Here is a 27,076-nt window from a genome sequence, read left to right as displayed (position 1 = left end):
ATGTCTGAGTGGACTGATGCCATTTGGTTTTTGTATATGTGTAAGTAAAATTCTAAAAAGTTTTAGCTCCTATTTTAATGTAGATGGCTACAAACACAAGTCTGTTAACTCCAGGAAATAAGTTGTTATACATAAATGTAGTTTTAAAAAAATGAGGGTACAATGGGCTCAACATGAGTCAGCATAAGGAAATATTGCATAGGAGGAAAATGTGATTCTGGAACTTGAAAACAGGAACCTAGCATGAGGTTTTTTTCCTGTATATATCATTTTAACCATGTATTTTTAGAACACCTACTATATACCAGGTAATGTGTTACATGCTGACAACACAGAGATACAACATCCAGTCAGTTCTCAAGGGGCTTAGGGTCTCGCAACTTCTCTGTGGGTCCCATCTAGTCTTTTGTATTCCTGTTTCTTTCAGGCTTTCAAGAATTCTGAAAGGAGAAATAAAAACTTAGGATAAAAAGAAATTGATGAGTTAGTCTGAAGGTGATTTAATTACCAGTGAGAGCAGAGATACAGAAAGCATAGCCTCTAGTTCATCTCCTATCACACATAGTGAGGAGGTCTATACAGTAAGAGAGATGATATGAAAATAGGATAGATGTGAAGGCCTTCCCTTCTTGACCTTAAAATAATGAAAATATGTATATGTATATTTTACATATGTTATGTTTATATCTATATCCATATCTATATCTGTGTCCCTGCCCCCAATTCATATGTTGAAGTCTTGACTCCCAGTATCTCAGAATGTTACTATATTTAGAGATAGGACCTTTAAAAAGGTAACTAAGTTAAATGAGGTCATTGGGCTGGGCTGTAATCCAAGGAATGGTGTCCTTATTAAAAAAAAAAAAAAAAAAGTGGGGGGGAATTAGAGCAAGCAGCAGGCATAGAAGGAAGACCAAGTGAAGACACAGGGAGAACAGACATCTGCAAGCCACAAAGAAGCCTCAGAAGAAATCCACCCTGTTGACACTTTGATCTCAGATTTCTAGCCACCAGGACTGTGAGGAAATGCATTTCTATTGTTTAAGCAACCCCCCCCCCCCACACACACACACACGGTGCTTTGTTATGGCAGCCCTGGTGAAATACTAAAAATACACATACACAATTAGAAGACTCCAGCCCTAAAGATGTTAAGAACTCAAAAGCTGCACATATATGTCAAGGTGATTTTAGAAAGAAATATTCTCAGGCACTGGGTCATGGGCTTGTTATGCTCAATGGTCAGGTGTGAAATAATGCTGGCTGGACACTAACTACATGAATGCTAAGTGCTTTATGTGCCTCTACTAGTTCATTCACTCAGTGCACATTTTCTAAGTTCCTGCTGGGTACCAGATAGTGAACTAGATACAGGAAACACAAGAATGATTGGTGCAAGAATCTGTCCTCAAGAAACTAATTATGGATGGCCATTTCTACTGTATGAGAAGTCTTGTGACAAATCTATGAACTGGGCACCTAACGTAGGAGGTTTGTTCTAGCTCTGAATTCCCACAGTCACTGGACTACATGTGGTCTTTTCCTACTTATTTCTCCTATTTAAAATTCTTCTTTCTTATTGACCTCCAGTTCTTTTCCTGTTTTTGTTTGGTTGGTTTTTGGGTTTTGTTTTGTTGGTTTTTTTCCTAAGTCCCTAGGTATTGGATATCAACACAGGATTTGTAGTAGCTCACTCAGGCTCCCGGGAAATCATTCAGAGAAAATGATGCAGTAAATCAAACTCATGGTAACTCTGACCCTGGAGTGTTATCATCTGTCTGACTCAATTCAAGAAGAGAGAACCACCTCCTGTGACCTCTTCCCCCATATTTCGGACCATAAATAGGTGTTGGGGCCCTGCCAAGTTGGGTCACTGTGGCTTATAAGGGACTGTCAGTTCCTTATAAACATTACACAGCTGCAAAATTATTATGCCACACAAGGTGGCTCATAAAATCAGACCCTCTTAAAAAGAGAATTTTAGAAATGTCACCTCCTGGCTATCACTATAATGCAACTATAAGCTCTCCTCTCAGCTGACTGCCCAAAAGAATGCTCAGAGGAGCAAATGGGAAACCTAGCACTTTGATCTGCCCAGGGCAAGTATTAGCATGCAGCAAGAGTAGAACTTTTAGGGGATATTTTAAATCTAGGACCATGGTAAAATATAAACTATGTTTGATATCTATTCGTATTTACAAAAAAAAAACAAACAGACCAAGAGTGTGTGTGTGCACATGTACACACGTGGCATTTGAGTGTGTATGGAGAGTGAGAGAGATTGAGAGAGAGTTTGATTAGCTGAGACCTACCCACAGGGTGGAGACATTTTCTGCTTTGCTTAAAGTCTACTGATTGTAAATGTTAATCACATCCACAACATACCTACCCAGCAACATTTAGGCTAGTGTTTGACCAAACAGTTGGGCACCACAACCAGCCAAGTTGACACATAAAAATGAACCATTATAAAAAAAAAAATTAACCATTATATTGCTTTTAAATAAAAGAAGTCATCTGAGCTCCTCATCACGTTATTGAGTAAGAATATCAATGAAAGTAACTAGTAGTCACACACAAAAAATCTCTAAACCTCATATTTATCTCTCTTTGGATGCTTTCAGTCTTGTGGGTTTAGAGCCACTGCTTTCCAAAGCAGACAAGTGCATCTCTGGATGATGCCTCTGATTGGCAAGTCTTTGCTTAACTTCACTGAGTCCCAATCTCTGTCTGTGTAACTCTTACGCTTTAAATGCTATTCTACCCTCTGGAACAACACAGAAGCAGGACAAAAACCAATTTTCCTTAAATGTCCAAAATATATTCTACATTATATTCATTTGTGTGATGCTCAGCATGGGGGTGGGGGATAGAGAAGTTTCTATGCTCAAATAAGTTTGGAAACACTGCTTACAAGCTCTTCCTTTAGAAGATTTATCATGGCTCATATTAAAGGCTTCTGAAAAAAAAAAAAAAAGGCTTCTGCAGCAAAGAAACCAACTAAGCTGAACTTTAACTTAGCATTTCCCAGACATCTGATCTTGGAAAATACCCTTTTTCTTTTCACTACCATCCTATAGAATGTAAATTGAAAACTTCTGCAAGAGTCTCTGACACTATCAATGTCAGACTTTCATTGAGATGCTCTGTCCCTCTGGTTGCTCTGCACCACAGCTATATAATTGGCTGTATTGTGAAACATACCACACCAGTCCCTAGGGGCTTGAATTATTTCTCCCAAGTCTGTAGTTCACTGGGTGATTCTGCTGATCAGGACTGGTATTGACTGATCTTGGCTGGGTTTACTTATATATCTGTGGGGATGAGTTAGGTGGAGACTCACTGGTCTAGCCTAGCCTTGCCTGGAATGACTCAGCTTTATTCCATGTGCCTTTCTTACCATTCCAGCAGACTAGCTGAGCTCATTCTCATTGTGGTGTCAGGGATTGAAGAGAAGAAATGGAAACATGTAAACAAACATTTTTCCAAGTCTCCGCTTATATCAAGTTTGCTAAAATTCTGTTAGTCAAAGAGTGACACTTGGGTGATCTCAGAGTGGCAGGGTACTACGAAATTACAGGGCAAGGATATATCAAATAGAGGCCATTGGATATGGTCATGTAATGCCACGGCCAAATGCAAATCTGAGAAATGATGTCAAGACAGCTGTATCAGATCGCTGACAGCAGGGTGGAGGGAGTGTAGTAACATCACAATTCTTCAGAGCCTACCCCTCCGAGATACTCAGAGTGGGGTTAGGTGCTCATAGTTTTAGAAGCTCCTTAGGTAATACAGCCAATGAGCTAGGGTTGAAAACCCTCCAGTCTGGACCCCTTTTCTGTTTAACAATATCACTTAAATGATTACAATGGTAAACTTCACAAGGGATATAAAAAGAATTTTAAGCTGAAGATGTTGGTGCTTCTTCTCATTGAGCTTCCACTCTCAGGCAAATAAGACTGGTGTGTGATTAGCTACATGGCAGCATCCAATCCCGCTGCTGCCATGATTTTTCCCTGGCCTAAAATCTGTCCTGGCCCTTGGATTCCTGCTATTAGATCATTTTCTTAAACTGTATCTGATATATTTTATTCTGTGTATGCCACACCCCCAGTCAGGGGGCAGCTGGAGAGAAGGTCCTGAGCCAAGGATAGTGCAAATTTAGCCTGACTTAGAAGGGGCTATAAATAGATGATTTCTTCCCAGAAGACCAAGGATGGCTGGATGGTCAATGGGGTTACTGTTGTAAGGCAGTTGACATGTTAAAAACAAAACACATTTCCCTCAAATATATTTATATTATCTCAATCAAGAGATAGTGAATATACAGCTTCAATCTTGTTGAAGTTCATATAAGTTTTTAAATTCTAAAGTTGGGAATGTATTAGCCTGCTCAGGCTGCCATAACAATATACCCCAGACTGGGTTAAATGACAGACATTTATTTTCCCACAGTTCTGGAGGCTGAAAGTCCTTGGCTAGCAGGGTTGGTTTCTGATAAAGGGCCTTCTTTCTAGTTTGCAGATGGCTGTCTTCTTGCTGTGTCCTTACATGGTCCCTTCTGTGTATGTGTGTGCGCACGCATCCGTGCCTCTTCTTATAAGGATATCAGGCCCATCAGATCAGGACCCCACGCTTACGACCTCATTTACCCTTATTTACGTGACTAATGGTTCCATCGCCAAATACAGTCACATGAGGAGTTTAGGCTTCAACATATGAATTTTGGATAAACACAATTCAGTTTATAACAGGAACCATTGTGTTAGACTGTTGCTGAAGATGATAAAATGCCTTCACTCCTTAATGCTGCCATTTGAGATCTCTTTCCAGACATGATAGGGCCTCAGAAGCTTCCCTTAGTCCTTTAGAGTGGTACTTCTCAAACATTTTTGGACTGCAGCCGTCCATAAAGATACCTTGACCTCCCTACTTCATGTGGTCCATCTAGATTATATAAAGCAATGGGACCCCCAAGTATGTGGATTGTATACTTACTTTAAAATAAAATGATAAGCTTATGTATAGATTTTACATCCTAGAGTATTGCAGTATGAACTTAAATAATCTTATTCTCACCTTGATCCTATGTTGCAAATTAAAAAAAAAAAGCAAAATTTCTTCACATCACTAATGAATATACTGCTGTACATATATTTTACATCTTTATCCATAAAGACACAAGTGATATCTGAATTGCAGTGCCTTCATGGTCTCAGTATGACTATTAGAATATTTTAGTCTCCTTGTGTGTATGCTTCACTGAAGTTAAGAGGACAGATGTTAATGACATAGAGGTTAACAATGAGGCAAAAGTCTGTAAACTGTGGCCCATAAGCCAAACTGTGTATGCTGCCCATTTTCATAAAGTTTTATTGGAACTTTATCTGTTTGTTGAGGTAATATCCATGGCTGCTTTCAGGTTGGATAGCTCAGTTGAGTAGAAAAGGTCTACAAAGCCTACAATATTTACCATCTCGCCCTTTACAGAAAAAAGTTTGCTGACCCTCAATCAAAAGTAAAGATCCGTAAGTTCAAATTCCTAACTCAGCAGTTTCTAGCTATGTGACCTCAGGCAGGTTAGCTAGCCCCTCTGGGCTAGCTAGCTCCTTAGGTTCCTGATTATAAAATGAGGACAGTGATATCACCTGCCTCAAAGGAGTGTTAAAAGCAATAAATGAGCATATAAACATCTCAGCATAGGGTCTGGATTAAAAGTAAACACACTGTGGTAGTTAACCGAACAATCCACAACAAACTAAATTTGTAATGAAGATGCTAAACTAAGAGCAACTGATAATTAAAAAGGAAAAGTGACAGTAATTAAAAGCTTGACTAACTCAAATCTGTACTGGTGAAGCTCCTCCCTAAATATTCTTCCTAAAAATTTATAAGAATTCTATTTCTTTGTGGGGCATGCCCAGTGGGAGCTTTTGAGCATTGGCAGCCTTGCTGGGCACTAAGCCACGTTAGGAGAGTATAGAATAAGACCTTATTAAGCTCTGGTGATATACTAGGCTAAGTTTATTAATAACACATTGAATAACCCTTAATAATTCACTTAGTAATTTATTGGTAAATAGTCTAGCTATTCATAAAAGTAGGAGTCAGTGGAATTAAATTGTGTTTGTGGTCCTGTTCATAGCCTACCAGATCATCCTTTGCAACGGTCTCACCTTGACTCTTTCCTGACTGGATGGGCAGCCATCTGGTTCCTAGAGTAAATGAAACCAAGCCATGGATCCCATCCCTGATAATACTGCCAATTTGACTTCCTCCTATGGCCACAGGATGTACCTTTCACCACGCTGGTAACTGACTCCTAAAAAAGATGGAGCGGTAGTATGATGTGTGGTTGGGTAAGAATAAATACTTTAGCGCCACTGGATATACATCCCAGTGATGAGTGGTAGGTGGGTTGCATCATATTCTGTTAAAAGAAGTTGATAATCTAAAAAAAAAAAAAAAAAAAGTTGATAATCTAAGAGAGAAATCTGGGGGCACCTGGGTGGCTCAGTGGTTGAGCATCTGCCTTTGGCTCAGGTCATGATCCTGGGGTCCTGGGATGGAGTTCTGAATCAGGCTCCCTGTGGGGAGCCTGCCTATGTCTGTGCCTCTGTCTGTGTCTCTATTTATAAATAAATAAAAATCTTTTTAAAAAAATAAGAGAAAAGTATAGCGAAGGTTGCTCTCTAGTCTATCTGGGGGGTTATGTGAGGTTGTTGGCAGTTCTTTCCAGGAGAGGTTAGTTTTGCAATTGTATAGGTGACACCAAGAATAGCAGTCGTAAAGAATAAACTGGATATTTAATTAAGAGTAGGAAGAAATGTGAATAGAAAGTATCTTGTCAGGCAGCCCTGGTGGTGCAGCGGTTTAGCGCCGCCTGCAGCCCGGGGTGTGATCCTGGAGACCCGGTATCGAGTCCCGCGTCCGGCTTCCTGCATGGAGCCTGCTTCTCCCTCTGCCTGTGTCTCTGCCTCTCTCTCTCTCTCACTCTCTCTGACTGACTGACTGAATGAATGAATGAATGAATAAATAAATAAATAAATAAATCTTAAAAAAAAGAAAGTATCTTGTCTAATCTGTTGATTGGATCCTTATTGCTGTCAGAAATCTCTTCGGAAAATTTCAAAATGAAGTAGGGATAATGATGAACCTGTGAGCAGGACTGGGAAAGAGCCATTAAGAATGGTGACTGAGAGGCGTGGTAAGATCCATTCACCACAGTAACCTCCAATTGTAGATTCTCTTTCATATATTCAATAATTTTAAGAAAATTCCTGTGGATAGTTCTTGACATAATGCTCCACACTGACTGTCTGGTCCTTTCTTCTGATGCTTAGTTGGCAAACTCTGGTCTGTGAGAATTTCATCAATGCCTCTTCCCTTACTTCTTCCCTCCTGTGTCTCTATTTCTTCAAGATCTGCCACTGCCTGGAGGTCTCCCTCCTCTGTTCTCCACCTTTCTCCATTGATCTGATCATTTTTCATTGTTGTTCTTGAAGATTCCTTGCAGACCCAGCCTAACTTGGATCAAGTGCATTTGAGCTCTCCTACCCATCCTTTTTCCTGAGTCAGACATTAGTACATAGTGTATTATGGAAAAGAATGTAAAGGAATGTTTATGTGAATTTCTAGTTCTTACTTAGGTTTTTAAATGACATGTTTCCCAATTATAGAAGAAATACTTGTCCATTTTAGGAAATTTGGCAAAATAACACTAAATAAAGGAAAAGATAATCACCCATAATCCTATCACCCAGGGCAAACACTTAATACTTTGCTGTGTTTCTTTTCTGTCTTCATCTGTAGTTTATAGAGTCTTTGACATGTATTAGATACTACACTAAACATTTTATGCACTTTATTTCATTTAATCTTCATGACAACTCTGTGAAGTATAACATATCATTCTCATGTTAAAGATGAAGAAATAGGGGATCCCTGGGTGGCGCAGCGGTTTAGCACCTGCCTTTGGCCCAGGGCGTGATCCTGGAGACCCGGGATCGAATCCCACATCAGGCTCCCAGTGCATGGAGCCAGCTTCTCCCTCTGCCTGTGTCTCTGCCTCTCTCTCTCTCTCTCTCTCTCTCTGTGACTATCATAAATAAATAAAAAAATTTTTAAAAAAAGATGAAGAAATAGGGCCCAGAGGATGAAATTACTTGACCAAGTAAATAAGGGAGGTAACAAGCAGACAGGAGCCCATGATATTAATGCTATGCTATTCTGGTTACCATTCTGCTCTGTTGATATTAGATTTCATTATATAAATTGAATTTATTGGGGCACCTTGGTGGCTCAGAAGGTTAAGTGTCTGACTCTTGATTTAGGCTTAGATCATGATCTCCAGGCGGTGAGATCAAGTCTGTCCCCCCCCCCCCCAATCAGGCTCTGCCACTGAGCATGGAGCCCACTTAAGATTCTCTCTCCTTCTCCCTCTGCCCCTCCCCTCCCTGCATGTGCTCTCTTTCTAAAAAGAAAAAAATAAATTTATTAGTGATCAAAGGATCAACTTTTAAAAACCTGATGAGTTATTGTCTTTGAAAAAGTAATTAAATGTGTATTAATGATGGTTCAAAATACATACATTTTAATTTCTTATCAGAGTACTATTTTGCCTTCTATAAAACAGGGTGGGGAATATTACCCCTGCAAAATGCTGTAAGCTGAACTCCATTCTTGTCATTTTCCTCATTTCTCACTCTTCTGAATGAACTAATGAATTTATCATGTGAGAAAAGGAGAAAAAGAAATTCATCTCATTAACATGCCAAGGATTCACATTCAACTTCTCCACTCACTCCTATTGCCACCCCGGCAAAGTGACCAGCACCGTGAATACCAGATTCATCACTTTCTCTCTCATTTCACTCTTCTGATATTTCTCCAGTGGTATTAATCATGAAATTGGCAGAAGTTGAAGTTCTCACCAACCTAGCAACATCTGATAGAATTATGATTTCTCTAATTAAAGGGGGTGGATTCAAGGTATATAAAATTTTGCTGTTCTGTGATATTTTATCAGTAGACAGTGTGCATTTTTCTTCTACTGGTGATTTATGTCTTCTGAAATAATACTCTACCAGAGTATAATTAGAAGTTCTTGGGACGCCTGGGTGGCTCAGCAGTTGAGCATCTGCCTTCAGCTCAGGGCATGACCCCGGGATTTGGGATTGAGTGCCGCATAGGGCTCTTTACAGGGAGCCTGCTTCTCCCTCTGCCTATGTCTCTGCCTCTCTCTCTGTCTCTGTCTCTGTGTCTCTCATAAATAAATAAAATTTTAAAAAAGTAGTTCTACCTTTCCATCTAAAAATCTTTGTATGGAAAATGTTATCTGAAATCATTATGCATGTGCAAATTTATAATCTGCTTTTCCTCATAATCATTGAGAGACATAGTTTAAAGGGCTGCACTGTCTTGGTTCTTTAGATGTATTTATATTGTGTGTGAGCATGTCAACTGTATCTCTTTTATAAATGAGCTTCAGGGGGCACTGCTGCAGAATTCCTCAAAACTACTGCCATTTAATTCCTGGGTTTCCTATAAAATGTCAGCACCACTGCTTATTACTAAGCAGGAGAAATAAGCATCCTGAAGGGTATTTTTGCACTACTTGATTTCAAGGGCTGAATAACAAGATTAATTTAGAACAATAAGACATTATGCTGTAACATATATGAGATATAAAGTAAGATGACTCATTTCAGCTTCTTCCTTCTATGGATGAGAAAACTGAGTTTATGGCTTGTCCAAGGTCAACAGCTGAAAGGGAAGTCTCCTGCCTGGGTACAACCAAAGCTTCTATAATCACTTAGGGTAGGAGGTATTTATTTATTCACCATTCCCCAAAGGTCTTGGACTTAGAAAAGCCTGGAAAAGTGAACACTTCCCTATATCCATAGTATCTAAAATTGAGTTGCCTCCACTCTCCCACAACTTCTGCAACTAAGGATATGCAAGATGATTCAATGAGCAAAATTTTGAACTACTTTTAGACTTACAGAAAAATTGTAAGAATAGTACAGAGAGTTTCTATATAGACCTGCTCTGGTATACCCCACAATTAACATTTTATATACTGCAATATAATTATTGTAACCAGGAAGTTAATGTTGGTATAGTACCATGAACTAAAGACTCCATTTGAACTTTACTTGGAAATTTCCAACTCACATCCTTTTGCTGTTGCTGTTGTTGCCAAGATCCAATTCAGGATCCCATATTGCATTTAGCTGTCATTTTTCTCTTATCTCCTGTAGCCTGCAACAGTTCCTCAGTTTTTCCTTGCCTTCTGTCACCTTGACAGCCCAGAGAATACTGGTTAATGTATTTTACTCCATGTCACTCAATTCAGGCCTGTCTGGAATCTTGTCATTGGACTGAAGTCATGCGTCCCCATCAAGAAACACCACAGAAATGGTTCCTCATCCTTCTCAGTGCATCAGATCACAGCATGTGTGATGCCAGTCCATCAATGTCAATATTATTATTGGTGATGTTGGTATTGATCACCTGGTCAAGACTGTTATTACACTTTTACACTATAAAGTTACTCTCCCAGTTGCCAAGGTGGAACAATTTGAGCACCAAAATAGATAACGATAATATTGGATTATAACCCATAAAATAATATCCATGAGTTAATAGTGACATAAATAACTGATAAATTAGACACAATCAATTCTTGTTATTTGCAGTAGTTATGCTCTATAGAGTCAACTGTGTGAACCTCAATTAGCTCATACTGAACCATTGCTCCTAGGGGAAATACAGGTTTAGGTTCCTGTAAGCCTTGGGTCAAAAACCTTTTTTTATCAGTTGATCCATACATAACCTGGTTTTATTTTTATTTCTGTTTAAAGACTCTCTTTATTTGTTTGATTCATTAACATTGAGCTCACAGCCCACAGCACTGTAACTCCTGCCTGAATGAAGCTCATCTAACACACACGTTTTCTCTGCAAGGCACATCGCACCATTCTTGCAGTTAAGAACACTAGACAGCATGTCAGCACTGTGCTTGGGGGACATTTTAAACAGTGAAATTGCCAACAGAAATGTGAAAAATGTGGCACTAAATCAATGGAGCAAAGGATACTTGTTTGTAGCACAAGAGCTGACATAAGGAGCCAGAGTGTTGCCTTGTTGGACCTCAGTGGGGAGTATGTGTTTCAGGTGCTTCAGATATTTCACTGCTCTGCACGTGTCCATGAGTGACCAAGAAAGTGCTGTGAATATAAATTTTAGCCCGAAGGTGAATTCTGAAATTCATAATCTGTGAATAATGAGGATGGACTATATATGGAGGCAAAGTGACAGTTCTTCTTTGCGGTAGAACTCTAATAAATGTGAAAAGAATGAAGAACATAGAGAATCGCCACCCCCTCCCAGGTAACCCCCACAGTACTCATTGTTGCTGATGGACCACCAATGGATGCCAGAAAAGAGGGCAAAACTTTGAAGAACAAAGGGATTATTTTCATAGTTTCAAAGTAGCTCCCCCAACACATTTGTTGACTACAGGGAGAAATATAGTAAATTTATATTTTTCTCAAACTTAATATTCCATTACTTCTTAATTTTTCTAGTATTACGTAGCATTAGCAGATGTTGACTATGAATACATATAAATAGGTGTATGTTCTCAAATTCTTGATGATAAGGAGATCTCCAAATTTTTTATTATATTTTCATATCTGGGTAATCAGCTAGTATTCAGTCAAAGCTGTTAATTTATGTACAACTGGAGAAGAGTCAAGAAGCTGTTACTTCAAGGGTAGATTTGGGATATGTAAGGATCACTGTCTATGTGAAATCATCCTAGGCAGAGGCAAGCACTGACTCTTCAATGTTCCCACTGTGTCCTGTTTGAATAGACTAGGAGTATGTGTTTTATACTATAGATAGATTGTGTGCACACTTGTGTCCTGAACAGGCTGTTTCCTGAATACAGTGGCCACCCCTTCTGCTTTTATGTCTCCAGGGGCAAGCACAGTGTCTCACACATAGTGGGTACTCAGTAAACATTGACTGGAAATGGGATGGCATGGATAGGATGGGATAGGATCCAAGATAAATACCTCATGTCTGCCGGACATCCACCATCCATATTTTATCACAGATGAATTTTTGTTCTTGTCGTATTTTCAATGCTAATGTTTATGTATGTCCTGCCCATGGTGAAAACAAGCATGCCTTTTGTAGTAGTAGTTAAAGTGCCTGAAAATGAAGACCTTTGTAAGCACATTTGGTTTGTGGGAAGTTTTTTGTTCGTATCTTAGTTCAGATGTGACCATAGGTATTTTACTCATATACCTACCTGTATCCTAATAATGGAGTACTGTTGTCCCTACAGGCAAAATAGTAATGGCAGTATTAGGGATTTTATGAAACAATGTATCTGAAAAGCTTTTATTCCAAAAAAGTGTCAGGTTGGTTCTGAGCATTTGGATGGTTTCAAGTTGAATCAAATGTATCAGTCAGGGTAGCTAAGTAACATAACAGCTCTCCAATCCCAGAGACTTTTTCTTGCACCTTAACAATGCAATTCAGTGTTCCTGATTGGGCAGTTCTCCCTCAGAAAAAGTTTGAAGAACTCAGGCTGCTTCTCTCTTGTAGCTCTATCTACCTCCAGGTCTTCAGAATCCTCTTCCCTCAGCTGGGGGGTTTTTTGGCCCAATCTAAGAGTGGTTTCCTGCCCTCTTCCACATTCTCTTGGAAGTGAATCAATCATACTTCCACCCTTAAGTGCAAAGCATGCCGGGAAATATCTAACTATGTGCCAGGAGAAAAAAAAGAGCAATTGTTTGGTGAACAACTAGCCAGTCTGCCTCACTGGCTCAGACTGGCATCTCTCTCTCTCTCTCTCTTAATTCTCATGTCACTTGTTTTCCTTATTCTTCTTCAGATACTTAACACTTGGTCCATTGTATTCATTCATTCATTATTAAATCTATTGGTACCATAATGGGCTCCTATAACAAGCCAGTTGATAGAGTTTTTAAAGGAAAATCAGGTTCAGGGCCCACCTTGGAATTTGATCTAGTTCATCTCTATTTAGCTGTCAGTGTATTTGGAAGTCCATGAAAAAATATGAGTGTGACGACCTATATCACAAAAATAAGTACTTTCAGCCACTCTATCTAAATTCTGCCCCAAATATTTATTTGCTGTCCATTCATTTGTTCATATTTTGCCTTTTTGTAGTCTAACTGGAAACAGGCAGATACTTAATATTTAGGGAAAATATAAAGGCAAAGAACTTTAAATTATCTCTCTGAATTTAATTATTCTTGAAAATTTGGAAAAGGTCATTAGTCTTATTAGAGAATTTGTTTTGAGAACCGCTGGTCTCATCTCTGATTATCTGTGGACATAGTATTCCATTTTTGTTAGTGTGTAAGTAGTTTGAATTTAGGGACTGCGTGTAACATAAAATTTTTTTCTACCCCCTAAACTCTTATCTTTATACACTTAACTGATCAAATCATCTTTTTTAAAAAAGATTTTATTTATGTATATATATAAATACAGTGTGCACAAGAGCACACAGCACAAATGAGGGAAGGGACAGAGGGGCCAGGGAGAGACAGGGAAAGAGAGAGAGAATCCCAAGTTTGGCAGAGTCTGACATGGGGCTTGATCCCATGACCCTGAGATCATGGGATCAACTAAGCCAACCAGGTGCCCAAATCAAATCATCTTTTTTTTAAAAAAAGATCACTTGTGTAATTTTTAAATGTACTTATTATAGAAAAGGTAAAAAATATAGATAAGCAAAAAGACAAAAATTAGAAATATTTGTTATCTTCCCATTGATAAATCCTACTAAGATAACCGGTTTATTTCCATTCTTTTCCTGTGCGTGTGTGTGTGTGTGTGTGTTTAAGTATGACTAAAATGTACATAACCTTGTACAACAATGGGATATTCTAAGCATAGGGTTATAACTTCAAAAAATTCATGTATTAACATATCCATCCTTATGTTGGACATCTTTTTAGTAGGATTTCATTTTGAACATATTAAATGAATCAATTAAAAAACACACCTGCAAGAAAATGATGTCTGTCTATAAAATAGGACAACAGAGGGGAGGTAATACAGAACTGAGAATGGCTGAGGGCATTTTGGCTTTGAAACAGACATGGTAGTTAATGCTTAGACCCAGGTTTTTACCCCATGGAGTTGTTGGGAACATTAAATGAGCCAAAATATAGGAAGTGCCTAGTTAACTAGTGAAGCTCAATAACTATTAGCTATCATGAAACTACAAATGAATTTTAAAAATTAGTAGATGGTAGTCTGTCTTCATAAGTAGGCTTTATTTATTTCTTTTTAAGATTTTATTTATTTATTCATGGGAGACAGAGAGAGAGGCAGAGGCAGAGACACAGGCAAAGGGAGAAGCAGGCTCCATGCAGGGAGCCCAATGTGGGACTCAATCCCGGGTCTCCAGGATCACGCCCTAGGCTGAAGGCAGACACTAAACTACGAAGCCACCCAGGCTGCCCCATAAGTAGGCTTTAAATCAGTGATCCTCAGCCGGGAATGATTTTCCCCACCTCATTTCTCAGGGGACGTTTGGCAATGTCTGGAGACATTTCTGGTTGTCCTACCTGATATAGGTGGTAGTGGAGGGGATGCTGCTGGCATCTACTGGACAGAGGCCAGGGGTGCTGCTCCACATCCTACAGTGTACAGGACAGCCCCCATAACCAAGAATTATCCTTCCTCATATGTCAGCAATGCTGAGGTTAAGAAACCCGCTTTAAAAGAATGTGCTGTACTATCATAGATGGAGGGGGACATTTGCCAACAAAATCACACAATCAGGAAGTAATCTCTGATCAATTAACATGTCTGGAAAAGAGATTAATAGCACCCAATTCACCTGATGTTTGTGGAGATCAAATGAAAGACTGTATTTAACTCTTCTGCAAACTAATGTGCTATGCAACCAGGTTAGTTCTAAATCATTCTCCTCAACTTTGAAAAAATTATTTTCATTATTTTCCTACTAAAGTGTCTTATTAGACATTTCTCTTACCTAATTACTGCCTCCCACCATGGCATTTTAGTACTACAGCTATGCTGTGTATCTGTGAAGTCTGATCAGGTTGAGGGGTTGAGGACCACATGCCACTGTGACATCCAAGATTTTTTTTGCTCCCTGAGGACCAATTTTACTTGTCTGGAGCATTATCTCTACCATTGAGAATGCATATTCTCAATAAAGGGGGAATGAATTCTGAAAATAAGAATTTTTTTTCATGATTTTTAAATTACTTATTAAATTAAAAGCTTAATATCAATTGTTGTACACTTGGCATCATATGGAGACAACAACAGGAAACTCAAAAATACTACCATTGATTTAAAATGCCTATAGTCTAGATAAAGCTAACAGGCCTGTAGCAGTTTAAATGGACAGCAATGCTCATACAAATGAATGGAGATTTAGTAAAATCTGAAAATGCAAAAATAAAATCTGGTAGAGAACAAAGATAGGAGAAATTGAAGAGATGAGAGCTTTCTAGAGAAGCCGCTAATCTGAATTTAAGCTTACCATAAAAAGAAAACATAAAAAGAAGGCTTAAGAGGCAATAGGATGGAAGGAAAATTGTACTGGATTAGGAATCTGAAGAGGAAATCATACTCCCCTTTTCTTTTTGTAGGTGACAGTTACTACAATAACTAGGTAGCTGCTTTTTCTGATTTGTTTGCGAAGGAAAGATTAGGCACAACTAAATCCACAAGGCGAGGGCATGTCTCCTGTCGGGGAGTCCCCGAAGCTTAAAGCCTGCAGGGCAGCTGTCTGTTCATCCAGCTGTAGATCTGGAAGGAATAGGAATCTTCATGCAGCCTGGCTTTTCCTGTTTCTATCTCTTCCTGCTATCCCTTGCTGCCCTGCCTCCCATTTGTCAGTCCAAGACAGAGGGAACCCATCTGAAATGTCAGCCTTACCTCTACGGTGACATCTACCCAGACCCTCCTGTCTTTCAGTTTGGTGTCCCAATCTCCCAGTGGTCCCTGTGGGTTCCCACTTCCACACTCTTGCTTGTAAGATATCTAGACCGTCTTCTCAGAGCATCATTTTCTACCTTCATATTCTTCCTTTTTATTCCTGCTTCCTGACACTGATACTGGGAGGTAAGTGTGAGCCTCACCTTACAGGTGCATGACCCTCCTCCAGGCACCCAGCTGGTGTGTGTGTCCAGGCTCCAGATCTTCTGCCTCAGAGTCAATGGGCTGTCTACTCTTGCTGCCTGGGCCTCTCTGGCAACTTGACTGACATGTTGTAATCTTCGGTGGACGTTTTTATCTACCAGTGAACCTACAGATGGATACCTTTTACTGTGAAGATGGATGAATGATGGCAAATAGAACTGCCACAGTTATCTGTAGTATGAGTTGTGTATTTTATTTACTGCTCATTTTCTGGCATCTGTCAGCAACTGAAAATAAAGTTTTGAATCTCTGCTGCCTTGTCTGCAAATGTGTTGATATTGTGCAAGATGAGAGCTGAATGTTGAATCCACATTATGATTACCATGCATGTTGGTTCTATGTAGTTCACTGTGAATTTTTAGGTACATACTATAGGTAAATGACCCTGTATAAATAGAGGTCAAGGTGTTCACAGGCGGGGCTGGATGTTGTTATGCTGCTTAAAGGTGGAATGTGGTGGTGCACCTATTTTTGTATTCATGGGCCTAGACTGACCATGGAACATAGTTGGTGCTTAATACATGTTTCTGAAGCAAAAGAGCTATTGTTTCCCTCCTCTATATGGGGTGTCTGCCAAGTCCATAACAATTCTCCCTTCTCTGGGAACTCAGAATTGGCATTGGCTGTTTTTTCCCTGAATTCCTGCACCCACCCACCCACCCACAGCCATAGTTCATTGACCAGGGTCAAACACCTGACCAAAGCTGGCTAAATTCCCATCCTTGAGATTTAGAGTTGAGACACTGGAAGACTGAGAGTCAGTCTCTGTGGCTAAACCCAGAGCATGTAAATACAGGGGCTGCTACAGAGCCATCCTATAGATTAAAGGTTGGAGAAATCTAGACTTCCAAACGCAGACTGAGGCCATTGTATAGAGAAGAGCAAATGGAATATGGAGAGAAATTCTAGAGAGATTCAGCCCACCTCTAATCTCGGTTCCATTCCCCATTTGGTTTCTTGAGACACTCTTGTGCTATTCTCTAAATCTCTTTTTGGGTTAAAGTTGGTGCAGGTCAGTTTCAATTTTTGGTGACTAAAAAAATATTCCCCCACTATATCAAAATTTCAGATTTCTCATTTCAGTGAAGGAAATCCTACTATGTGGAAAAATTAGATAAGGAAGAGAGACCAAATTTAGTTGAAAACCTATTAACTGACCCCCCCCCCAAAAAAAAAAAACCATACCTATAAACCCAAACCATCACAAATTGTATTCAAAAGGGGTGTAAGGGGCTCGGTAGAATAATGTGCAGGGGGCATTGTGCGTTGTTAGTTTTTTGAAGGAGTAGGGGATTTTTCCTTCAAGGTGAAGTATGAGCACAAATAGAGAAAAAGAGTACGTGCCTAAAATCATAGACAAGAGTCAATGATAAAAACAAAGGATCAAATAGTTAAAATAAAATACACAGGGAACCAGAGTCATGGTTCTGTGCTTCCTCAACTTCAACCATCCTATCCAGCCATCCAACCCATTACCAAATCTGCCTGTTTTCCCACCTAACAATCTCTTCAGCCTGTCTCTGTCCACTCTGAGTGGCCCTTATTTCTCATGAGGACCCCTGCAATGACCTCTGTAAGTGGACTCCTGCAAGCCACCAGTGTTTCTCCGCACTGTGACCAGAGTGGTCGTCTAACCATGCCCAATGTGTCACCTCTTCCAGGTAAGACTTGCAGAGGCTTTCTTTTACTCTGGCCCATAAAGCCGTGTAAGGCCCAGCCACTGTCCAGCTTTCAGCCTCATCTGCTCCCACTCCTCTCCCTGCCCGTGCTTCTGTGTGGCCTTCTTTTCATTTCCTTGCCCCACCAAGCTTCCTCCACTATGGGGCCTTTGCACATCTTGTTTCCTCTACTGGACCCTTCTTTTCTGCCACTCTGCCCCGTTCTCCTTGGCTTCTCTGACTGGACCAGTTAATTCTAGCAGAGCACTGCACACCCATTCTTTCTACCACATATCCTAGGTATGCAGTTTTCCTTTCCCTTTTCTCCTTGTTCAGTTGTCTTTCTACTCTGTAGGGCTGTAAGCTCCATGGGTGCAGGAAATCTCTGCTTCAGACTGTTGTTTTAGTCCCAGCCCCTAAGAAGTTGATCAACAAATATTTAATGAATTAATAAATATGTGAAAAGATAAAGGAAAGAAAAAATCATGCAAACCCACCACCTCCCCAAAAAAAGTAGCCTCCAATTTTCTCAATACTATTTTTCAAAGATTGGTTTTATAGTTCAGTTGTTCATAACTCATGGTTTCTCTTAAATACCAGGCTCATAATGAACAACATTATTAATAATGCTAAAATCCTTTTATAAGTAGGGGTGTAAGGTTATCAGTAGATAAAATATAATTAATGTTAGTAGGATTCTTAGGCCAGCCTGAAAAGTCCCCTTTGACCCATAGTGTCTCTAAAACAATAGTTTTAAGTCCTGACATCTCCTAAGCATCTTGTGTCTTGAGGGGATACAAGCAGTATGAAGGAGAGAGGACTCTAATTACCAGTGGAGCAAAGATACTCTGAGAGATATGTTGTAAAGTCAGTCATTCTGATGGTGAGCATGGGACTGGGCAGATGGGAATGGAGAGCAGCCTTGGGGACTATTCAAGGGAATAATTGCTAGGACTGGCTAGGGTAGGTCCCTTTTCATTTCCCTTTGCATATGTCTCTTTAAAAGTGTGTGCATTTAAGCAGAAGACACAATTACCCTGCTAGACAAAGACCTTTCTAGAACATAGAAGTAGTCATACTTTGGTGGAGTGCCTGACTGGCTTAGTCAGTAGAGCATGCCACTCTTGTGAGTTCAAGCCCCATGTTGAGTGTGGAGCCTACTTAAAGAGAGAGAGAGAGAGAGAGAGAAGGAGAAGGAGAAGTAAAAGTAGAAGAAGAAGTGGTGTACTTTGGGCTAGAATTTCTGCATGAGCATTCTATCCTGAGGGGAAGAAAAGGAAAGGAGTTTAGTCTAAAGGCAGAAAGATTGTTACAGAAGCCCTCAGAGAGCAGGAGAGTGAAGTCGATTTGTGGAAGTGATGCTAGATATTGATGACTGAAGAGGAAAGTCGATGGTGCTCAGGGAATGAGAAGACAGGAAGGGAGGAAAAAAGGAAACACAGATTCCTTGCCTGAGAATATGGGACATGAACATAGGACCAGGTTTTCTGACTAATATTCTCAGAGCTCATCATTCCATAGAAGGGCCAGCTACTTCACCTAAAACTTTCTAGGGAATATGAGTTTTCTTTTAGAAAGAATAATCTGGCTGTAATGTTAAAAAAAAAAATCTAAAATCCAGAGAATACCAAATTATCTAAACAACTACATGGCATGAGTTTTCATGAAATGAGATAGAGTACTCTGCAAAAGCTTTTTTGTTAAAATCCCAACAAAGAGGATTGCCTGAAATTAAACCCAGTGTTCTTTCCAAAGAGTTTTGCAAATACCATCTCTGCGGTAGAAAAGCACAGGAATTCTGATGAGAACAAATTTACCAGGATTTATAACCCCTTCTCTTTCATTTGGGAGGTGGCCTCTTATTTGTGGTTGTTGGATGGAACCAGTGAACCAAATACTTGAAACCAATTTGCTAGTTTGAGAAGAGGTTATTGATTCTCCCAGCGGGTGTATACTTGGAAAATTACATTGTTTAACTCTACATGTGGATGATTCTTGCCTCATATTCCTTTAAGTCGGTCCAACTGAGTGAGGCACATGGGTTCGTGCTTTATTGAAGTCTTCAGAGGAGCTGAAAAATGTATAACAAATATGAATGTTGCCTTGAGTTAAAAAGATTGCATGTGTTTCTCAGAAAATGTCTGGTTAGGTGAGGGATTTTTTTTTTTATTTTTGCAAGCATGCGAATTATTTGGGGGGCAAATGTTGAGAGAGAAGTTTCCTGTGTGTTTTGTCCAGTACCAAGAAGACAGTGGAGGTGTGTGGTCAGCAACCAATTTAAATAAATATATTTCTGGATCTTGTTTAAAATAATCACTGTGTCAGCTCTTGGTGATTTATTGTTTTCAGAACTGCAAAGCCCAATCAATGCATTATGTGTATGATATTAGCATTTATTGATCAATGATCTAAATTTGTATTCTTGAAATAAATGGAAGCTTCCTCCATCGCTGATGGAAAGGAGGCATGGAGAGGAGGGTATGGTATTGAGCACACATATACTCCCTGAATGATTCTGTGCATTTGTGTTATTTTCACTAAATAATAAAAGTTTAATTGAATAATTGATATTCAACTCTTCGGGTAAAAGTGAACAAAGACTCCATGCATTTCAGGTCAGTATTTCTTCTGGGTATTGTTTATGAATAAGGTGGTGAAGCCACATGCTGCTGAATATTCCCTTTAAAGCATAGAAATGTCGGTTCCATCCCACTCCAAACCTTCCCCTTACACTTTTTTCTGAGACACAGTATTGGCCTAAGGAAGGTTCATTTTAACAGGTTTGTCATTTTGAACCAATTTGAGCAGCCTTTGTAGCAGGAAGGAATAACCTATTGTTCCCAATCACCATTAATAAGACCATTGTGACCAAGTTTGCTGATAAATCTACAGACACAGGGGAGGATTCTAATTTGTGACAAGGAAAATTTCTACTTAATGGGAAGAGATATCTCTGACCCTTACCTGTATGGGTTTATGGAGGGAGATAGGCCCTATGGGTGTTTATTCACTTGAAACCAGGAGCCTTGGGACTCCTGGGTGGCTCAGCAGTTGAGCATCTACCTTTGGCTCAGGACGTGATCCTGGGTTCAAATCCCACATTATGCTCCCTGCGAGGAACCTGCTTCTCCCTCTGTCTCTGCGTCTCTGTGTGTCTTTTGTGAATACATTCTTTTTTTTTTTAATTTTATTTATTTATAGAGACATACAGAGAGAGAGGCAGAGACACAGGCAGAGGGAGAAGCGGGCTCCATGCAGGGAGCCCGATGTGGGACTCGATCCCGGGTCTCCAGGATCATGGCCCGGGCTGCAGGCGGCGCTAAACCGCTGCGACTGGGGCTGCCCTGTCTCTCGTGAATAAATAAAATCTTAAAAAAAAAAAAAGGAGCCTTTCTAATATAGAATTATGTTCTAGAAACGAGGTCCCATTTGGGATGGGAAGTTGGTGGAGAAAAGAATCAAATTATATTTTCCTCAAATATCTGGATTTTTACTTCAAGATTTTTTAAACTGACAAGTAATTTCTCTTTCAGGCCCCATGGTTGATATAGAAGACTGTCATATGAACCAGAGAGAGAAATAAACTGAAGAAAGGATCTAGATGGAAGGCATGCCACAGGGATGCAAATGGAAATTTTCAGCAAGTGGGGCAAGAGATGAGGCACGCGTGGCCAGGTAGCAGTCTGGGAAATACTGACTCCCCCGTGGTGATTATTGGCACAGGAAATTCATGAAGCACAGGGCCCCAAATGAAGGGTCTCGTGTTATAACTGTTCACAGAATATCCATCAGGCACACCGGCCATTCAATTAACATCAGCAAATCGTTATATTTCTAAACTGTTGTACACTTTGGTGATTAGCAGCTTGGGGTTTCTTCTGCTACGTTTCTTGAGAAAACCTCCAGAGAGTCAGCGGTTAACTAAGACCAAGGCAACTCTCGAGGTGTGAGATTCATCTTCTTTTGGAATTAGGGTCACCTTGGGATTCAACCTCTAGTTGAGAACAGGTCACGTGGAAGCAAAATTCTTCTGAGACATAAGAACCGAAAGGAGGGTGTGGAGTAGAGCCTTTGCCTCTTTGCTCAAGAGAGGAACCAAATTTACAGGCAGTGGTGAGGACACTGGCAGAATGATAGCTTTACAGTATTAACTGATTTTCTCTCTCTGGCAGTTGCTCTTGCCTCTGCCTCCTCCCCTTTCTCCCCCATCCAAGCCTCATTTTTAGGCATCATTTATTATATCAGGGAATAAAGGAGTTTTACCAAAAAAATAGAGGTGAAAATGGGCTTTTAATTTTCAAGACCCTAAAGGGACTTGGCATAGTAATTATATAATGAGTTGGAGCAGAGCTTCTAGCCTCTAGTAGAACGTGAAGTTTTGCAGGTAAACAGGCAGGGAGGCAGGGAAGGGTCTAGATTCAGGGGCGGTGATGGGGCAGGAGCTCTCAGCTGTTGGAGAGGAGGTGAGGAGGAGGGAAAGAAAATGGCAGGGTAGAGGAGAAGCAGAGAAGGCCCTTGGGATCTGGTGGCCTCTCTCCTCCTCTGGAAAGAGGCTGTGTGTCCAGCAACCTGGCAGAAAGTAGTAGGTGTATCACTCACTTTCCTATAGAACTCAAAGACTGTCAAACCCCAGAACAGACCTGGCTAAGTGGTGTCCAAGGTACAGGCAGTCTGAAGGCTCTCCAGAGGTTGAAGGCGTCAGCCCAGCAGGCAAGGGTTAAAATGAGTCCCCGGTGCTCAGAAGTGCCACCCGAGTGGTAACAGAGAATCCACAGCCTTCAACTGGCCTCTGAAGTAAGGGCAGTCTTGGGACACTGTGGGCTCTGACTAAGTCCAGACAGTGTCAGAAATGAATTGAATTGCAGGACACCCAGTTGGTATTGGAGAATTGGTTGGGGGGTGTGTGTGGCGGGGGAATCCCACATGTTTAGGGTCAGAAGTATTTTGAGTAAACTCATTTTAGGCCTCTTGACTTCTTCCCTGTTTTTTTCCAAGGCACAATTCAAATTGCATCTGTTCCCAGGCACCTTTCCAGACCTCTCCATCCTTGTGTTCCTTCAGCACTTCACACATTGATTATAGCCCCTTATCAAAGTTAGCTTTGGATCATAGGTTGAGTTAGCGTCAGCTCTGTGTGTGAACCCTTCTGGGGTTCTGTTTTATGTCCTCACAGCACCTACCATGAATGTAGCATCCTAGGCTGCCAGGTATTTTGGTGCCTGGTACATCAGAAAGCTTCAATACATAGTTGTCTAACTAAATTTAAATTTCTGAAACACATAATTATAGAAACATGAGACAGATCCTGGAAAGAATGTTTAATTGGCATGGCTTTGATTCTCTCACTGCTTTTCTATTTCACCCCAACGCTTTATTTCAAACATTTTCAAACATGAAACAGTGGAAGAATCACTCACTGAATACCCATGTAACGACCACCTCGCTTGCATGATAGACTCTATTATATTCATGTATCTATGTGTATTTATGTGTTTATGACATATTTATTGGTCTATCCATCTACTCAACCATTAGTCCTATATTATTTTTTCCTCACTGCCTTTCCAACACAATCAGTGTTTGAAAGAGCTTTAGCTTTGAATAAGATCTGGGATTAATTCCTGAATTCAGCCCTTATTTGTTGCATGACCTTGGGGGTGCTGCTTAACCTGAGCCTGTTTCTGTCACGAGGGTGGACAGTGCAGCATACTTCATAGCTTGTGGTGAGGAGTAAATGAGAGAATATAGATAAAGGGCCTGGCACATAATGTGTGTTCAATACATGGTAGCAAGAGAATAAGCATTAAGTACAGTATAAATATTCATTTCAGCCATCAGCACTGATTTACAATGATTTGTACCTCTTGCATTTTTACCTCCAGCCCCTGCTTTAGGCCCAGAAAGAAAAGAAATTCATAGGAGACTACGACTCTTAGACTCTTGCTTGGATGTAAGCAAGAGGTTCCTGGATCTGAGAGGTCAGAGGTGAGCTGGGCTTTGGTGTAGAAACGGCATTCGGAATTCCCTGGCACAATTAAAAGGCCACAGTGCTAAATGTAGAATCAACAGTTATTTACTGACCCTAGACAAGATGGGAGCAGTGGGTTCTTAATACTTATGTAAAATTCAGAAAATGTTTGCTGAAAAGGAGGTGGTTAAGAAGAGGATGTCAGGGCTCTCCCACAGCCACAAAAATGTGTTCCGGTGTCCTTTTGTGCAGTGATTTGGCAGATCATATTTTCTGAGGGTAGGCCCTCATTACTACAACCTTGCACTCTAAGGCTACAGACAATCCCCAAATCGGGGAACAAGAATTATGCCCAAATTGTTTTGTTCCTGAAATGGTTCTGCAAAGCTGTGGACAGAGAATGGAGGATGAGCGCCCCACCCCCCACCCCCCACCCCCACATGGCCTTAGACCAGGCAGCATTTGGGAAGGCTGGAAGGTTGGAAAAAGGAAAATCTCATCCTTTGTCTCCTACCAGTGCTTTTGCCATGCCCATCCCACACCCGATCATGGCAATATCCTTCCTACCACCCCTTGGTTCAATCAGGTTGAATACAGAATGGTATGAATATTATGGTTTGAATAGAATTGAGGTCCATCCATAGGAATTGTTTTTTGCAGCACACTTAGAGCTGCACATTTGTGTTCATGTATGTCAGGACAGCTGTCCCTGCATGAGCTGGAAAATGCCTAATGTCCTCCTCCTCCTAATGGTGTATAACCTACATGACGTATCACACCAATCTGTGAAACTCTTTTTAAAAGTACAAGTGCAATTCCCTCAATTCTGTCCTTAATCCTGAGAGTCTGAGTCAGTGGATGTTGGGATAGCCCACTGGAACCTACATTTTTTAAAAAAGATTTTATTTATTTATTTGAGAGAGAGAGCATGAGCAGGGGGGAGGGGCAGAGGGAGAAGCAGATTCCTCGCTGAGCAGGGAGCCTGACAAGGGACTGGATCCCGGTACCCTGGGATGATGACCTGAGCCGAAGGCAGACACTTAACCAACTGAGCCACCCAGGCACCCCTGGAAAAAGATTTTAAAAATCTTAACAAATTATTTTGCTTCATGGCCAGAGCTAAGAACTATCTCTATACCATCAAGCTGCATAGCTCTTCTTCATAAAAGCAGAGATAAAGCATGCCTTCTTTTGAGATGCAAAATCTTGGTTGACCTTCCCATTTTTGCTTTGTCTTCCACCAGCTGAAGGGCATAAAATGGAAGACTAGCTGAACTGAAAAAATTAGGAATACTTCCAAAGTAGAATGGTTGGGCATCAAGTGAAATGAGGACAACCCAGGAGAGCTTTTGAGAAGACTCTTAGCTAGTGTAAAGAACTAATAGAGGTTATCACAGGATCAGGTAAAGGGTGTAAGAATCCAGGACAGAAGGACCCAGGTAGATTGAGTTACTGGATTTTACTCTACATCCAGACCTCCATTCTAATATCCCAAGCATCTGTTGACCAGGTGCCATGTGGGAGGTAGCAGCCATTGTCCATGCAGAACAGATTTTGTTATTATTCATGGTGGCAGAAGTGGACAGTGTCCCTCACAGTTTCAGTCAGCAAACAATTCAAGGACTATTTGAAGAAAGAATAAAATCCTCATTGTTGTCTGAAAACCTACTGTTGTCATTTGCTGGTTAGATCAAAAAAGTAACATCAAGTATTACTTGTTGGAAGAAAATTCTGGAGAAAATAGTGGATTTTTTTTTTTTTAAAGAAATACTACATTCTTGATGCTCTTGATGACACAGACACAAATATCATGTGGAAAATGGGAACAACATGCCAGTTCTGAGTTGAAAGGGACAAGTCAGATATGAAGGAGCTTGGGATATAGTTGAGTTGGTGGATTTTTTTTTCCTCTTTATTAATGGCAGCTAATAGTGATGCATCTCATGACCGTTAGTGTCTTACATCAGTATAATATGGTATTTGTGTTGGTCTGTACAAAGGACAATCCTGGAAAGAGTTCTCCTTTCAATAGTTTCCTGCAAAGCGTATATAAAACCTAAAACTACAGAGGGGGCCCGGGGTCAAAGGTCAATGTGTGTCTAACTTCCATAAAATAAGTTCTCTTTGAAAAAAGACAGAACCACCACCATATATTTACATAATAATAATGTTTTTGAAGAAAACCAGCTTGGTTTCACTAAGAAGGAAGTATTGCTATTTCAGTGGAATTTTTTTTATAATTTATTTATTTATTATTTGACAGAGAGAGAGAATGAGAGCAAGCATGTGTGTGCACACAAGCAGGGGAAGTGGCAGAGGGAGAGGGAGCCTGGAGTGGGGCTCTCTCCCAGGACCTTGGGACCATGACCTCAGCTGAAGGCAGATGCTTAACCAACTAAGCCACCAGGTCCCCCTTAGTGGATTTTTTGAGGAACTAGGTAGGCATGTGAACGAGGAACTGATGGATATAGCCAGGCATGCTTTCAAAAAATCTTTCCTATTGGAGGTCACTTGGCTACCCGAGAGTAGAACCCCTCAGGACCTATAGCCCCCAGGTCCCTCTCTCATCTACATGCTGCCCTTATAATTTCTGATAGTAGCTCTCCTATAAACCTTACACTGCTCTTTTTCAGACTCACCATCTCTTTCTTCAAAGATAGATCTATTTTTTAATCTGTTTTTGAGGCCTGCCCATCCTCAAGCCTCTGCTCTGGAACACCCTCCAATCTGTCTAAATCCCTTACAACTAAGCAACATAGACTCCAGTTTGTCTAGGAGTCTTTGTTCATGCCTATTTTCCAGGCTTAATCTACACCTGAAAATCCTTTCATTCTAAAAAGCGTCCTGAGTAGAATATGGTGTACGGTCAACCTTCTTACAGCTGAGCTGAATGCACTGCATGAGGGTGGGTGGACTAGGGAAAATTAGAACAAGTCTCTCCGATCCTAAGTGTAGATACTTCACAAATGCAGTCAAATGGGTACATTAGTGACTTGGGAGCACACGTCACACCATTGTCTTGTGTTAAGCTTGTGGCTGATCTCAACCAAGCCTTTTGCACAAAGCCACATCTTCCCTCTGTCTGGTGGTTCTGGGATATTTGTTTCAATTTCATGATGTTAGAATTTGGCCCATTGTCAAGAACTTTGTCATCCAAAATGCTGCCTTATCCCTTCCAATTTCCTGTTGTCAGAAGATAGAATCTTGCTTTTCTGTG

The 27,076-nt window shown here is 40.4% G+C and overlaps 1 long non-coding RNA gene across 2 annotated transcripts in view; it reads left to right on the top strand.

Annotated features, from left to right (window-relative positions):
* LOC125752275 (uncharacterized) overlaps positions 1–27,076 on the top strand; it is a 132,792-nt gene that overhangs the window by 42,025 nt on the left and 63,691 nt on the right. The window contains exons 2-3 of one of the 2 annotated variants that reach the window (XR_007401374.1): positions 21,425–21,566; positions 23,774–23,876. This is a non-coding gene — a long non-coding RNA (uncharacterized LOC125752275). The remainder of the gene's footprint in view (positions 1–21,424; positions 21,567–23,773; positions 23,877–27,076) is intronic. The other variant, XR_007401375.1, reaches the window with a different exon arrangement.

This window comes from Canis lupus, chromosome 1 (genome assembly GCF_003254725.2).
Source record: "Canis lupus dingo isolate Sandy chromosome 1, ASM325472v2, whole genome shotgun sequence".
In the NCBI taxonomy this organism is placed as follows: domain Eukaryota; kingdom Metazoa; phylum Chordata; class Mammalia; order Carnivora; family Canidae; genus Canis; species Canis lupus.
This window is presented reverse-complemented; position numbering and strand designations above follow the sequence as displayed.